The sequence below is a fragment of the Ursus arctos genome, unplaced genomic scaffold (assembly GCF_023065955.2).
Source record: "Ursus arctos isolate Adak ecotype North America unplaced genomic scaffold, UrsArc2.0 scaffold_6, whole genome shotgun sequence".
Lineage (NCBI taxonomy): Eukaryota > Metazoa > Chordata > Mammalia > Carnivora > Ursidae > Ursus > Ursus arctos.
The window spans coordinates 31,600,645-31,613,350 of NW_026623078.1; the positions used below are offsets into that span (position 1 = coordinate 31,600,645).

At 34.3% G+C, this 12,706-nt stretch overlaps 1 protein-coding gene across 3 annotated transcripts in view; it reads left to right on the forward strand.

The window, feature by feature from the left end:
* The window catches only part of HNF4G (hepatocyte nuclear factor 4 gamma), a 121,659-nt gene that overhangs the window by 21,308 nt on the left and 87,645 nt on the right, over positions 1–12,706 (forward strand). The window contains exon 2 of one of the 3 annotated variants that reach the window (XM_057307922.1): positions 10,201–10,257. The exons of 1 other annotated variant lie outside the window; for it this stretch is intronic. The gene's annotated coding sequence lies outside the window, so the exon portion shown is untranslated. Of the gene's footprint in view, positions 1–9,737; positions 10,258–12,706 lie in introns of those variants that run through there. One more of the 3 variants, XM_044382740.3, reaches the window with a different exon arrangement.

Genomic DNA, 12,706 nt, shown 5'->3' on the forward strand with positions numbered 1-12,706 from the left:
CATTTTGAATATATCACTCTGGCTGCAGCTGGGTAGGGGCAAAGGTAGAGAGGGGAGACCGGCAGAGCGACTATTTTAGTAGTCCAGGTAACACATTATGAAAGCTTGGACGAAGGTACTGGTAGAGGGGATGAGAAGATATAGATTGATTTCAGAAAAATTTTGAGGACAAAATGTAGGGGATTTGGTAATGAAGTGGATTTGGGGAGAGAGTAAGAGATACCTCAAGAATGATTTCCAAGTTTCTCGCTTGCCTAAATGAATGGCTGGTGGTACTCGTAACTGAGAGAGGGAACAGAGGAAGACCATAGGTTAAAGGGACTCTGCATTGTCTGTTCATATTTGTACATATTAAATGTGTGCATATTAGACCTCTGAGTGCAGAGACTGATAGAATTTAGACCATCTTTCAAAAGTGTGTTTCTGTACGGTTTGCATGATGTCTTGAACTGAATGTTCAATATGGTATAAGACCATTTTTTTTCTCCCTCCTTTTTTAGACAACAGACAGACATATGAATATAAAGGAAATCTTTGTCTCTCTCTTGCATTTCAATTTCCAGTCATCATCTCTTCCTTCTACCATAGGAATCTCTGACTCTCAGTTTAACATAGTGGAGGATTATTGGTTCTTTGCTGCTCACCATGGTTAAAATAATACCCTCTCTCAGTAACGAAGCAAGTGGTGTCTAATGTTAGGCTTGTTCCAGAATTAGTGAAGATCTTGACATTTCATACAGGTGTAATGATTTGAAGAGTAGCTCTGTGTGTCCCCTTTGACAGGGAAGGCTGATATGGGCCTTCCTGAGTCTAAGATGTAAGGCTAGAATCATAACATTTCATTGTTCTCTTCAAACCAGAAATCCCATAGTCATTCTTCCCTTTAATTTCTGACCATACGGTGGACTGTATATCTAGAGAAATCTTCCCATTAGTAAAAACTAAAAAATGCCAACAGAATATAGTTTTTGAAAAATTTATTTTTTAAAAAGATTAATTGTATAGCTGAGTTGGTGGGAAAGTAAAGGGAATTTTAAGAGTACATGAACACCATGAAATCACAAATCAAGAGAAGTTAGCAACCTTCTGGGATATTTGGCGGTTCCTCATGGTATATAGTTTACAATTTGAGAACATTTTTGATAAACAAAAAAAAAACCAGCTTTGGCTGGCAAAAATTGGTTAGATTGTACTGGAAAACTTTCCGCATAAATAGGATTTCTGGAAGGCAACTCTTATTGTGAATTCAGTTAAACGAATAAAACAGATATGAAAGAGGTGGGAGAGAGAGGATGAGTATGCTCTGGAAGGAGAGTGGGATAGTTACTTTTCTTGGTCTTGGTTCTGGTGCAGTGTGAGCAAAGGAAAGTTTTACCTGAAGAAAATTCCTAACTTCACCCTCATGTAATTCAAATTCACATCTAAAAATAAATTTCAGTTGTAAGGCTGATAATTTCCCCAAGTACTTTGCAGAAGCAAGCAAAAATCCCACAGAAAGAAAAGCACTTTAAGTCAAGGCCTTAAATAATTCTTACAGATAGAATTTCAAAGGGCATGAGATCGTATTAAAAATCAGCACTAAATATGGTAGAACAAAGCATAAATTTATTTGGAAAAACAAACACCAGAAGCAAGTCCAAAAACATTGTAGCTACTGGAACTTTCATTTATAAGATATAAATTAATTATATTCAATATGTCAAAAAATAATATAGATTATCTAAAATGTAGTCAAAGACAAGAGACTAAAAGCAAGTGTACTTTGAAAAAAGAACCAAACTTTAGTTTGAGAGATTAAAAAAAAATAACAAATGATAGTTGAAATTCATTTTATCGATTATACAACAGAGGAAACACAGCTGAAATGGGAATTTTTTGAAATAGAAGATCTGAAGAAAATACAAAGGATATAGAACAGACAGCTAGGAAATATGAAAGAGACTTTAAGAGATGTGGAGGATAAAAAGAGAACTAACTGGACAGCCAGATAGAGGGAAGAGAGAAAATAGGGATGAGAAATATTCAGTGATGATGGCTAAAATAGATTTTGAACTGATGAAAGACACTGATCTTCATATTCACAAAGCAAAACAAATCTCAAGACAATAATACAGTATAGTATAATCAACAAACACTTTATTATAGCTAAATCACTGAACATTGATCAAGACGAAGAAAGACCAAAAAAAAAAAAAAAAGGAAGAAATAAAAGACAGAGGGTAGTAGTAGATGGTAGAAACAAATCCAAACACAGCAGTAATTATTATAAATGTGGATGGATTAAAGTTTCCAGTTAAAAGAGATTATTAGGCAGAAAATAAAATAAAACAAATCCCAGTTCTATAGAAAAACTCTTAAACTGAAGAATACAGAAAATGTTGAAAGTAAAAACTGGGAAAGATATACCAAATAATTGATAACCAAAAAAATATAAAAAATTTACTATTTAAATAGCAGATAAAGAAAATCTAAAAAATGTTGTTCCATGTGGTAGCCAGCCTCCGAGATGAGCCCCCAGTGATCCTTGCTTTCGTAGTCATGGCTTTGTGTAGCCATGGGATATTTCATTATCCCAATGAATAGGCATGACCTGTATAAGCAATAAGATATTCCAGAAATGATAATGTGACAGAGAGGGAGGGAGGGAAGGGGGAAGGAAAGGAAAGAAAGTTATTTAGCTTTGAGAGGAGGTAACAAATTTTGATTTATGTAGATGCCATGATTTCCCACCTAGGAAAAAAATCTACAAATTATTGGTCATTTTTTTAAAAGATTTATTTATTTATTTTAGAGAGAGAGAGTGAATAAGGGGGGGGAGGGTCAGAGGGAGAGAGAGAGAATTTTAGGCAGACTCCCCGCTGAGTGTGGAGCCTGTCACGTCTCCATGGCGCTCCATCTAACAACCCCCAAGGTCATGACCCAAGGGGAAATCAAGATTTGAAGGCTTTAACCAACTGAGCCACCCAGGCACATCAACAAATTATTAGGTCTTTTTTGACCATAAAATCAAAATAACAAAATTCAAGTATAATTCCACATATTAATATTTAGTTAATATTTTAACTTGGAGAAATGTTCTATTTTAATAGCAACATGAATTATAAGGTATCTAAGAATAATGAAAATCATGAAAATGTTTTAATGGAAATTATAAAATTGTATTGAAAAACAGTAAAATATACCCAAATAATTGGAGAATCACACTGTAGATAAGAAGACGCTATCTTTAAAAGGACCATTTTCCTCCAATTGTTGCATGATTTAATGTAATTCCTATCAAGTCTCAACAAGACTTTTCATGAAAGCTGACTACCTAATTTCAACATTCATAGATCAAAAGGACAAAAATTGCTAATTCACTTCTGAAAAAGTAGTTTAAGGAAGCACTTCTTGCCCTATCAGATATCAAGATCTATTTTAAACCTATTAAAATTATTGCAGTGTGCTAGTTCAGAAATAGATTGCTGGAACAGAGTGCTTAGCTCATAAACAACCCACACGTATATGGAAACTTGTTCTCTGAGCATTGCAGATCAGTAGAGGGAGCTTAGTCCTCTAGCAAAAAGTGTTGGGAAAATTAGCAATTAATATGGAAAAGATAAAACTGGACCCCACCTCACACTTAACATAAAAGTTAATTCCAATTGGATTAATAAATTTAAAAGGGGACATAATAGAATGTTTCTGATCTCTTTCTGTGAAAGGATTATGTTTAAAAAGAAGCACAACCTTAGAGATAGTTTGATAAATTTCGCTTCATTCAAATTCAGGGCTTCCTCCATCAAAAGACACTGGGAGAGTGAAATGACAGTTCCAAAAGCTGGAATAAAATGTTTGCATTGCCCATGATCAACAGAATTTAGAATCTAAAATATATAAAAGCTTGGTTAGTTAAGAAGAAAGGACAAGCAACCAATAAAAAAGTGGGGGTAAAACATAGATAGTCATTTCATAGAAAAGAAATCAAGATAGCCAAGAAAAAATTGTAAATATGCTGACCCTAATTTGTATCACTGGAAAGGCAGATTTAAACCACAGCGAATGTTATATCTCACCTTATTTCCGGGAATAAATGGCAATATCAGCATTACTGAGCAACTAGAACTGGCAGATGCTGTAGGTGTACGATGCTTCAGAAAACTGTTTGGAATTAATGGTGAAATTCAGTAAGAACTGTAAGCCAGCAGTTTCACTGCTAAGTGTACCTCAGAGCAGGGCTTCTTGAAAGATCCGGGGCAAAGGAATCCTAGTTTTGAAATTTTCCTCTTTCCCTCCTTCCCTCTCTTTGTTCCCTTTTCTCCCCCTTTCTCTCTTCTTTTCCTTCTTTCCTTCTCCTCCAGTAAGATTATGACGCTCATTTGAAATAGAATTTAACTACATTTGTTTCACCTTGCTTTCACGGTATTTTTGTTTTGTGGGTTTTTGTTGTTGTTGTTTTTCTGCTTTTTGTTCTTAATTATTTTATTTTTCCAATATGTATGTTATGCTTTCAGAAGTAAAAACTATATATAAAAAAAGAGTCCTTACAGAAGCCACCCCCCCCCCCCCCGCACATTCCACTCTATGCCCCTCTCATGTAACCAACTTCACTGGGATTTTTTTTTGCCATGATTAGAAGATATATGTATATTAATTTATATTTCCTTCTTTCACAAATGAGGCTATTATATATGCTTTCTGCATTTTGATTCCCCCCTAAGCCCCCATGATATCTCTTGAGATTTTCTTTCATTTCTCAAAAACCTTTTCCATTCTTTTTTTGCAGAATTTTCCATTGTGTGAATGCATCACAATATATTCAACCAACATCTTAGATTGAATACATAGGTAGTTTCAATATTTTAGTTTCCATTTATTTGAAATCACTTCTTTTATCTTTATTTTGCTTACTGGTACTACTACATTCTCGCAGGTATGTTTTGTCTTAACAACAAAAAATCATTTGAAGCTTATATTGCTGTCAATAAATTGGGCATTAAAAATAAATTACACAAATTTTACTTCTCTAATTTAGCTATAATGTTAAGTGATAAATTTTAAAAACAGGCTTATTTACAAATGAAAAGAATGTACAGATATTTATAAAATATATATGTATTTCAGTTTTCCCCAACTTTTATGCAGTTTTGGATTACAGTTACCAATGTAATCTTAAAAATATCACATGGTTGTAACTGCACATGACTCATATGTGGTTTTTGCTGTAGTGTGACTTACCTGAGTTCAACACCATCAGACTGGTGAAGCTCTGTTAAATGAGATGAGTTGGCTGATTCTGAGCTTGGATATTACAGCAAAATCCAATTACTATTAAAGCTTCTAAATACCCTCCATTTCTGTACTTATCCCATCATGGACTTATAACAAACAGTTCATGGACTGGCTCAGGTCCACAAACCACATGTTGATATGTGCACCTGGAAACATACACCAGAATATTTATAGCAGCACTGTTTGTAAAAGCAAATATTGGAAATACCCAAACGTCTATTAATAGTGGAATGGGTAAATGCATTGTGGCATGTTCATGTGGTGATTTATTATAAAACAGAGAAAATAAGTCACTCCTCTATCCATCAACTTAAATAAATCTGATAAACACAAAGTTCAGTTAAAAAAAATCAAAGAAGAATACATTATAGTAATATTTTCATTTATATAAAGATCCAAACAGAAACAACCAAATAATAACATTGTTACTAGTTTATAGATATGTGGTAAAACTCAAAGTAATGTAAGGAATTATTAGCATAGGATAGTAATTAGCTCTAGGAGTGTGATTCAATCAAGGAATGGTATCCAGAGGCCTTCAAAGTCACACTGTTCATGTTCTACTTCATAAACTACGTACTGGGCATATGGATATTTGTTTCATCATATTTAAACTGAACAGATACTAGATGCTATTTTGTATGTATCAAAGGTTTCATAATAAATTATTAAAATTATAAATATGTAAGACTAAAAATAGGACTTTTTGAAAAACTTGTAAAGACAGTCCTGCTTGGAAAGACTCAGAATTAAAAGCTTCTAGTTCATGTGAATTCTATACATTTGTTCCAATTCCAATCAGAAAAATAAACAAAATAAAATTCAAAAATTAATATACATATCTTAAGGTCTCTGAAGGATAGGAGGTCATTATTGCATACTGAGTTTCAATATAAGGATTTGATCATAACAACATAAAATTATGGTTTTTCAAGTGTTCTGGAATAAAATATATAATAAAATGCCTGCATTCCGTGAGTTGGCCAGGACTGTTGTAGAATTAATATTAGATCACTGTAACTGGAGATCATGACAGAGAGCAGGGGTGCTGAATCTCAGGCTCTCCTACTTATTGACCTCATGATTTTAACTGCATTATCCAATTTTCTAGTATCTAAAATGAAAATACCAATAGGATTAGTAACTAAGATAAAAATTACTTGTCTTAGCCTTACTGTAATGAAGACCTCTATGACATTAGATTATTTTCAGGTTTACTTTGGAATTGAGAACATATGGTATATGTAATGTTGTAGTGTAATTTTTTTTCACCTGTATTATGAATATCCGTCTATGTCAATCTTTCTCTGTGGTTGTGATAAATAAATTAAATAAATTATAATTTATTTTATATTTCCCACCTGACAAAATAGAATTTTTGAAAAGCACCCCTATTCCCCCAAAAGTTAAAGACTAAATATGAATGAATGAGAATGACTTGACATACTGAATATTAATTGAATTCTAAAACTATACTAATTAAAGCTCTATGATACTGCTTTGAGAAAAGAAGAATAGAAGAATGGAACAATATAAAAGCTCTGAAATCGTAATGTTTATAAATTTATGATATGTGATTATATAATATAATTCTGAATATATGTTATGATGTGTAAGTAATTATAACACATCTATGAGGAAACTATAAGTACTGCTAGATGCTGTTTGGAATGAAAAAAGATGAGTAAAATATAAATATGATTAAAAAAACACAAAAAAGAAATATCTACCTGGTCTTGGAAAAAGGAAACTATAATTGTAAAACAACATAAGAAACCATAACAGGAAGTAATGATAGATATGTTAGAAGAGAAATATTTTAAAAATTTTATAGAAACATCATTAACCTAAAAATCAAATAATCTATGGACATTATTTTCCATAAATATTACAGACATAGCTTTAAATCTCTAACATACCAAAACTTCATAAATGAAGAAGAAAAATTCTCCAACTTCAATAAAAATGACATACTTAAACAGCATAACTTCATAAAAACTCAGCTTTCCTGGTGTATTAGTCAGGATGAAAATTATGCTGCTAGAACTAAATGGTCCCAAAGGGTTGCTACAATAACGTAGTTTATTTCCTTCCCACTTTTTTTAAAAAAAGATTTTATTTATTTATTTGACAGAGAGAAAGACAGCCAGCGAGAGAGGGAACACAGGCAGGGGGAGTGGGAGAGGAAGAAGCAGTCTCCCAGAGGAGGAGCCTGATTTGGGGCTCTATCCCAGGACTCTGGGATCACGACCTGAGCTGAAGGCAGCTGCTTAATGACTGAGCCACCCAGGCGCCTGTATTTCCTTCCCACTTAACAATCCCTAAGTCCCTGGTCTAGGTTGAATGATTATTTGTGTTTCACATGGTCCTCTGGGGTCTCAGGTTGTTTCTCTCATATGGCTTTGCTATCTCCTGGAGCAGCTGTTGGCAGCATTTTCTGTAAAGGGCTAGATAGCAAGTATTGTAGGATTTGGGGGCCATCTGATGTCTGTTGAAGTTACTCAGCTCTGCAGTTGTAGGGTGAAAGTGGCCACGGACAATTCATAAACAAATGGGTATCACTGTGTTCCAAAAAATCTTTATTTACAAAACAGTCAGCTCTGTCATTTTATGACCCTTGCCCTAGGGCATAGTCTTGCTGTGCCTGGTTGAGCCTACATCACAAGCACATCTGTATTCCAGCTTACAGGAAGGAGGGAGCATGGAAGATTTCATGCACAATATCTCCAAGCCGAGGCCCATAAGTAGGAAGCATCACTTACGATCACATTCCATCGGTGAAAACTTAGATATATGGCAACTCCCAGCTGCAAGGGTGGCTGAGAAATGTGACCTTCAATTCTAAAGTGCCCAATTACTTATCTCTTGCCACGGAAGGAGGAACATATCTAAGGGAACTGCTAGTTGTCTCTGCCGAACTGTAGTCAGACAAGTTCAAAATTACTTTAAATTTTATAATAAATGATAGAAATTGTTATTATCAAAGAACAAAAATACAATATCCAGTGTTGGCATTATACTGTTACTAGTGGGTACAGTAATAATTGTTGCAGTTTTAATATGTGTCCAACATTCTTGGGTTCTAATATAAACTCAAGCATTTATTGTCACCACTTTCCAAATGAGTATCTGAGTTGTAAAGAGTTTAACGACTAAAGTATGCAGTTAGTGACTCCATTGTAGGCACTCCTGTTCAAAGCCTGTGCTCTTCACTAGTGGATAGTGAAAATAAGACCGCTTTTGTGGAGGGTGCACTGACACTGTGGGTCAAAATCTATAAAGAAATTCATATCATCTGACTAAACTATCCCAGTTCTAAGACTTTTTTTCTCTTTTAAGTTAATTAGCAATATGATCAAAGTCAATACAGTTTATGTATTATCCAGCCATTAAAATAATGTTTTCAAATAATAATGGTATAGCACAATGCTCAGGACATCATACTGTGTAAAAATAAAAGATTGAAAACACTCCAAATAGAGGATAATCTATATAGAGAGAATAATGTATATTACACATTTAATATACATTTAAGCGTATGTATATGTACATATAAAATGTATATGCACATACATACATTCGTAACTATCTAATGTAAGAATATATTAAAATGGTACTTTGGATGATAAAATTATAGGGCTTTTTTGTAGGTTTCTATAGTTTACAAAATTTTTAATAATAGGCATATATTTTGTTTGGGTATATATTTTGTTTGTATTCAAATATCAAGTTAATAATTAAAAATTAATAACTAAAAACTAGGCTAACTATTAAACCTCTTATTTTCCAGTGTTAATAATGCCTAAAATGTTAATCAAACAAGAACTAACATTTTAAGAAAAACCGATTAAATTAAATGTAGATAGAATTTGTTCTCTATATATAGACATGTTACTGAAATAATGAGTGCATTTTCCTAGCATATGCATGTCTTTTCATGTGGCTGTTTTTATATTTCTTTTTTGTTAGCTTTTAGTCCTATATGCCCATTGGTAGGCCACTTTATTTTCTTTTTGGTTTTAATTTCTGCCAGTAAGGGCATATTTCCAAAGTCCTTTTTATTTTAGCGTGTGGCACAATACCAATAAGATTTCAGCTTAATTAATTGAACATTCAGTTGTAGCTTACAGTAGAGTGGGTCAGTGACATGAAAAGCATTCGAGGGGCGCCTGGGTGGCACAGCGGTTAAGCGTCTGCCTTCGGCTCAGGGCGTGATCCGGGCGTTATGGGATCGAGCCCCACATCAGGCTCCTCCACTGTGAGCCTGCTTCTTCCTCTCCCACTCCCCCTGCTTGTGTTCCCTCTCTCGCTGGCTGTCTCTATCTCTGTCAAATAAATAAATAAAATCTTTAATAAAAAATTAAAAAATAAAATAAAAAGAAAAGCATTCAAAATTGTTCATCAAATGTTATTTCAAAAGAAGTAAATTCTAACTTTTTATCCTTTTTCTCTCTGATATTAAATTTAGTTATTCTTTGTCACAATATACATGTTTTTTTAATGTAAGCACTTTGCCCAACATGGGGCTTGAGCTCACAGCCCCAAGATCAAGGGTCACATGCTCTACCGACTGAGCCAGCCAGGCGCCCCATCACACTATTTTAAGTCTTGAGAAAGGTGACAGTATTCCAAATGTAACTTATCTTCCAAATCAGGAAACCTTTGAGAGTAGCAAGGGAAGCTATTATTAATTATGCTTGGGCAACAGTCAGACTGACACTGTCCTGTGCAAATTTGGGCTACTGGTCACAATATGACCAGTCAAATTGAACTTTAATGTTCAAATGGAAGATTTGTTACTCAGTAATTACAAAGTAATCATAAACCCTTTGTAACATAGCATTTATGTTAAGACATATTTGATTTTACTGATTCCCTCTATTAGAATGGTAATGACATTGTTTCCATCTTTATGATACATTATTTCAGGTCGAGGAAGGTGGAGATTGTAGGAACTGACTTTTCTTGTTTCCATTTGGAACATTGGTAAGTTTTCTTTATGTCATAGATGCAACCTAAAATTCAACATTTTACTTTTGAATTCATCAAAAATCTTAATTTTCTGACTCAGAATTATTCTTAGAGTTCTGCATGTTTTCTTTGTTTCTTTGTTTCACCAATTATTAAAACCAAAAATGATTTAAAAGGCCTACTATGTGGACAATAATTAAAAAAAAAAACAGTGTGGTATTTCAATACCATATAATGTAGACTTCAAAAAACGGAAATATTCCCCAAGACAAAGAAAGAGAAATGATGATCATGCAAATAAACACGGAGCATTCTCCCAATAGACCGTACTACGGGCCATATAAGAAATCTGAAAGAATTAAGAAAAGATGAAATCATACAAAATGATTTGACCATTCCTTAAGGAGGGATGGCATATACTGTACAGAGCATGACTGCTTCAAGGTGGAGTTATTGGGTTCAGCTTAATTCGCCCTTGAGTTCAATGAACTGCTCCTACAATTAGTCTCTTATCTAGAGTTTCATCATGTGAGCCTTAGCACACAGCTTATCACTGGTTGGGCTCCTTTCTTATACTTGGGCTTATTCAAACCTTCAAAAGCTAGATTCGCAGCTGTAAAGTATCCAAAGCAGTTGTTAATGAAGACACATGCCACCATTTATATGTTTGAGCTTTTCAAGTTTCTTTCCTCTAAAATTATGCTGAAAAACCTGACTTTACATTTTAAATGTTTAGAGAAAGAAGAATATGCATAGTTTCCCTATGCACATGTCTCATTTTTGAGTCCTAGGCCACGCACCTAGGTTAAATTATTTCCATCCATTATTATTGTTACCAATGAAGAAATTCATGACCTGTGAAGATTTCTGAGCACATGACTTATTATTAGAAAAATAATTTGAAATTACAGGGATTGTTACAAGAAAGAGAGAAGAACCCAGTATAGCCAATGTCTGCCAAAAAATGTTTAGACTTTATGATGGGAATTTATGCAATATTGTTTTCTCACAAGATACGTAGAGTATTATGTAATGACTGACAGAATAAAATATTAGAGACCCGGCGTGATCATGTGTCTTCATTCCCTAATTTTCCTGGCTTTATATTTTCATAGTACTGGTTCTGCTTATTTATTGATCTTACATTATCTTGAATGATATGTCCATAGGTTTGCTTTCCACTTGAATGAGGGATCTATGAAGGCACATTCAGTTATTATTCATTATAATTCTTAATCACATTTCCTACTCCCTATTAGGCCTTTGATATGTTTAGAGTGAATTAATAAAGAAATGAATGATTATATAGGGATTTTAATGTTCAGATGGAACATTGAGGGATTAAATGATCGTACGCAATAGGGTAGCAATACTGTCAGGCCTCTTGAAGTTAAGCTTTCTATACCTTACACCACCAGCCTGTTCTAATATCTGCAGCCTGATTCCTTGTTCCAGGACTGTAGGTTGTGTCTGTTTTGTTCCTTGCTGGAAGCAAAATAGCACAGGAACTAATAACATTGATTGGGGGTCCTGGAATTAAGTGATTGATCTGCCTCAATCAGGGCAAGTTATTTCATATTTCTGATCTTAATGTTTTATGTTTTTTTTTTTTTTTAATGAGTACATTGGCTAGTACATCCTCACCTACTCTCTCGTTCCTCCAGTCACATCGGCGTACCTGAAGTTTCTGGAATTCGCAAATTGTTGGTGCTTTGGTCTTGCTGCTGCTGTGCCCTCCACAGAAGCCCTCTTCTCCCCAGTTATTATTTTTGCTAGGTCTTTTCCTAAACGTTAAATTCTTAGAGACCTCTTATCTAATCAGTCTATCAAAAATAGCCCTAATCATGCTATCATCTCATCTTGTTTTATCCCTCTTAGTTGTACTTAGCAGTCACTGACATTTTGATATATGTATTTTATAGTGCTCCTCTTGCTTGCAAGAATGAGGTCTATGAAGGCAGGGACTTCGTCCTCTTTATTCACTGCTCTAGCTCCAGTGCATAGGGGAGAACTTGCTTTACTGCATCATGATACTGCATCATGATACTGCATCATGAAACACCTATTTTTTGACAGAATGAAAAGAATTGTAAAATAAAATGCTGCTACTGAGAATCAAACTATTGGGGCACCTGGGTGGCTCAGTCAGTTATTCATCTGCCTTTGGTTCAGGTCATGATCCAGGGTCCTGGGATCAAGCCCCGCATCAGGCTCCTTGCTCAGTGGGAGCCTCCTTCTCCCTCTCCCTCCATACCTCCCCCTTCTTGTGCTCTCTCTCACTCTCTCAAATAAATACATAAAATCTTAAAAAAAAAAAAAAACTGTTAAGGAGGGCACTTTTTGTGATGAGGAAGGGTATTGTATGTAAGTGATGAATCACTGAATTCTCCAGAAACCAGTATTGCGCTGTATGTTAAGTAAAATTAAAAAAAAAAAATCAAGCTACTTAGAAACACTTGTATAT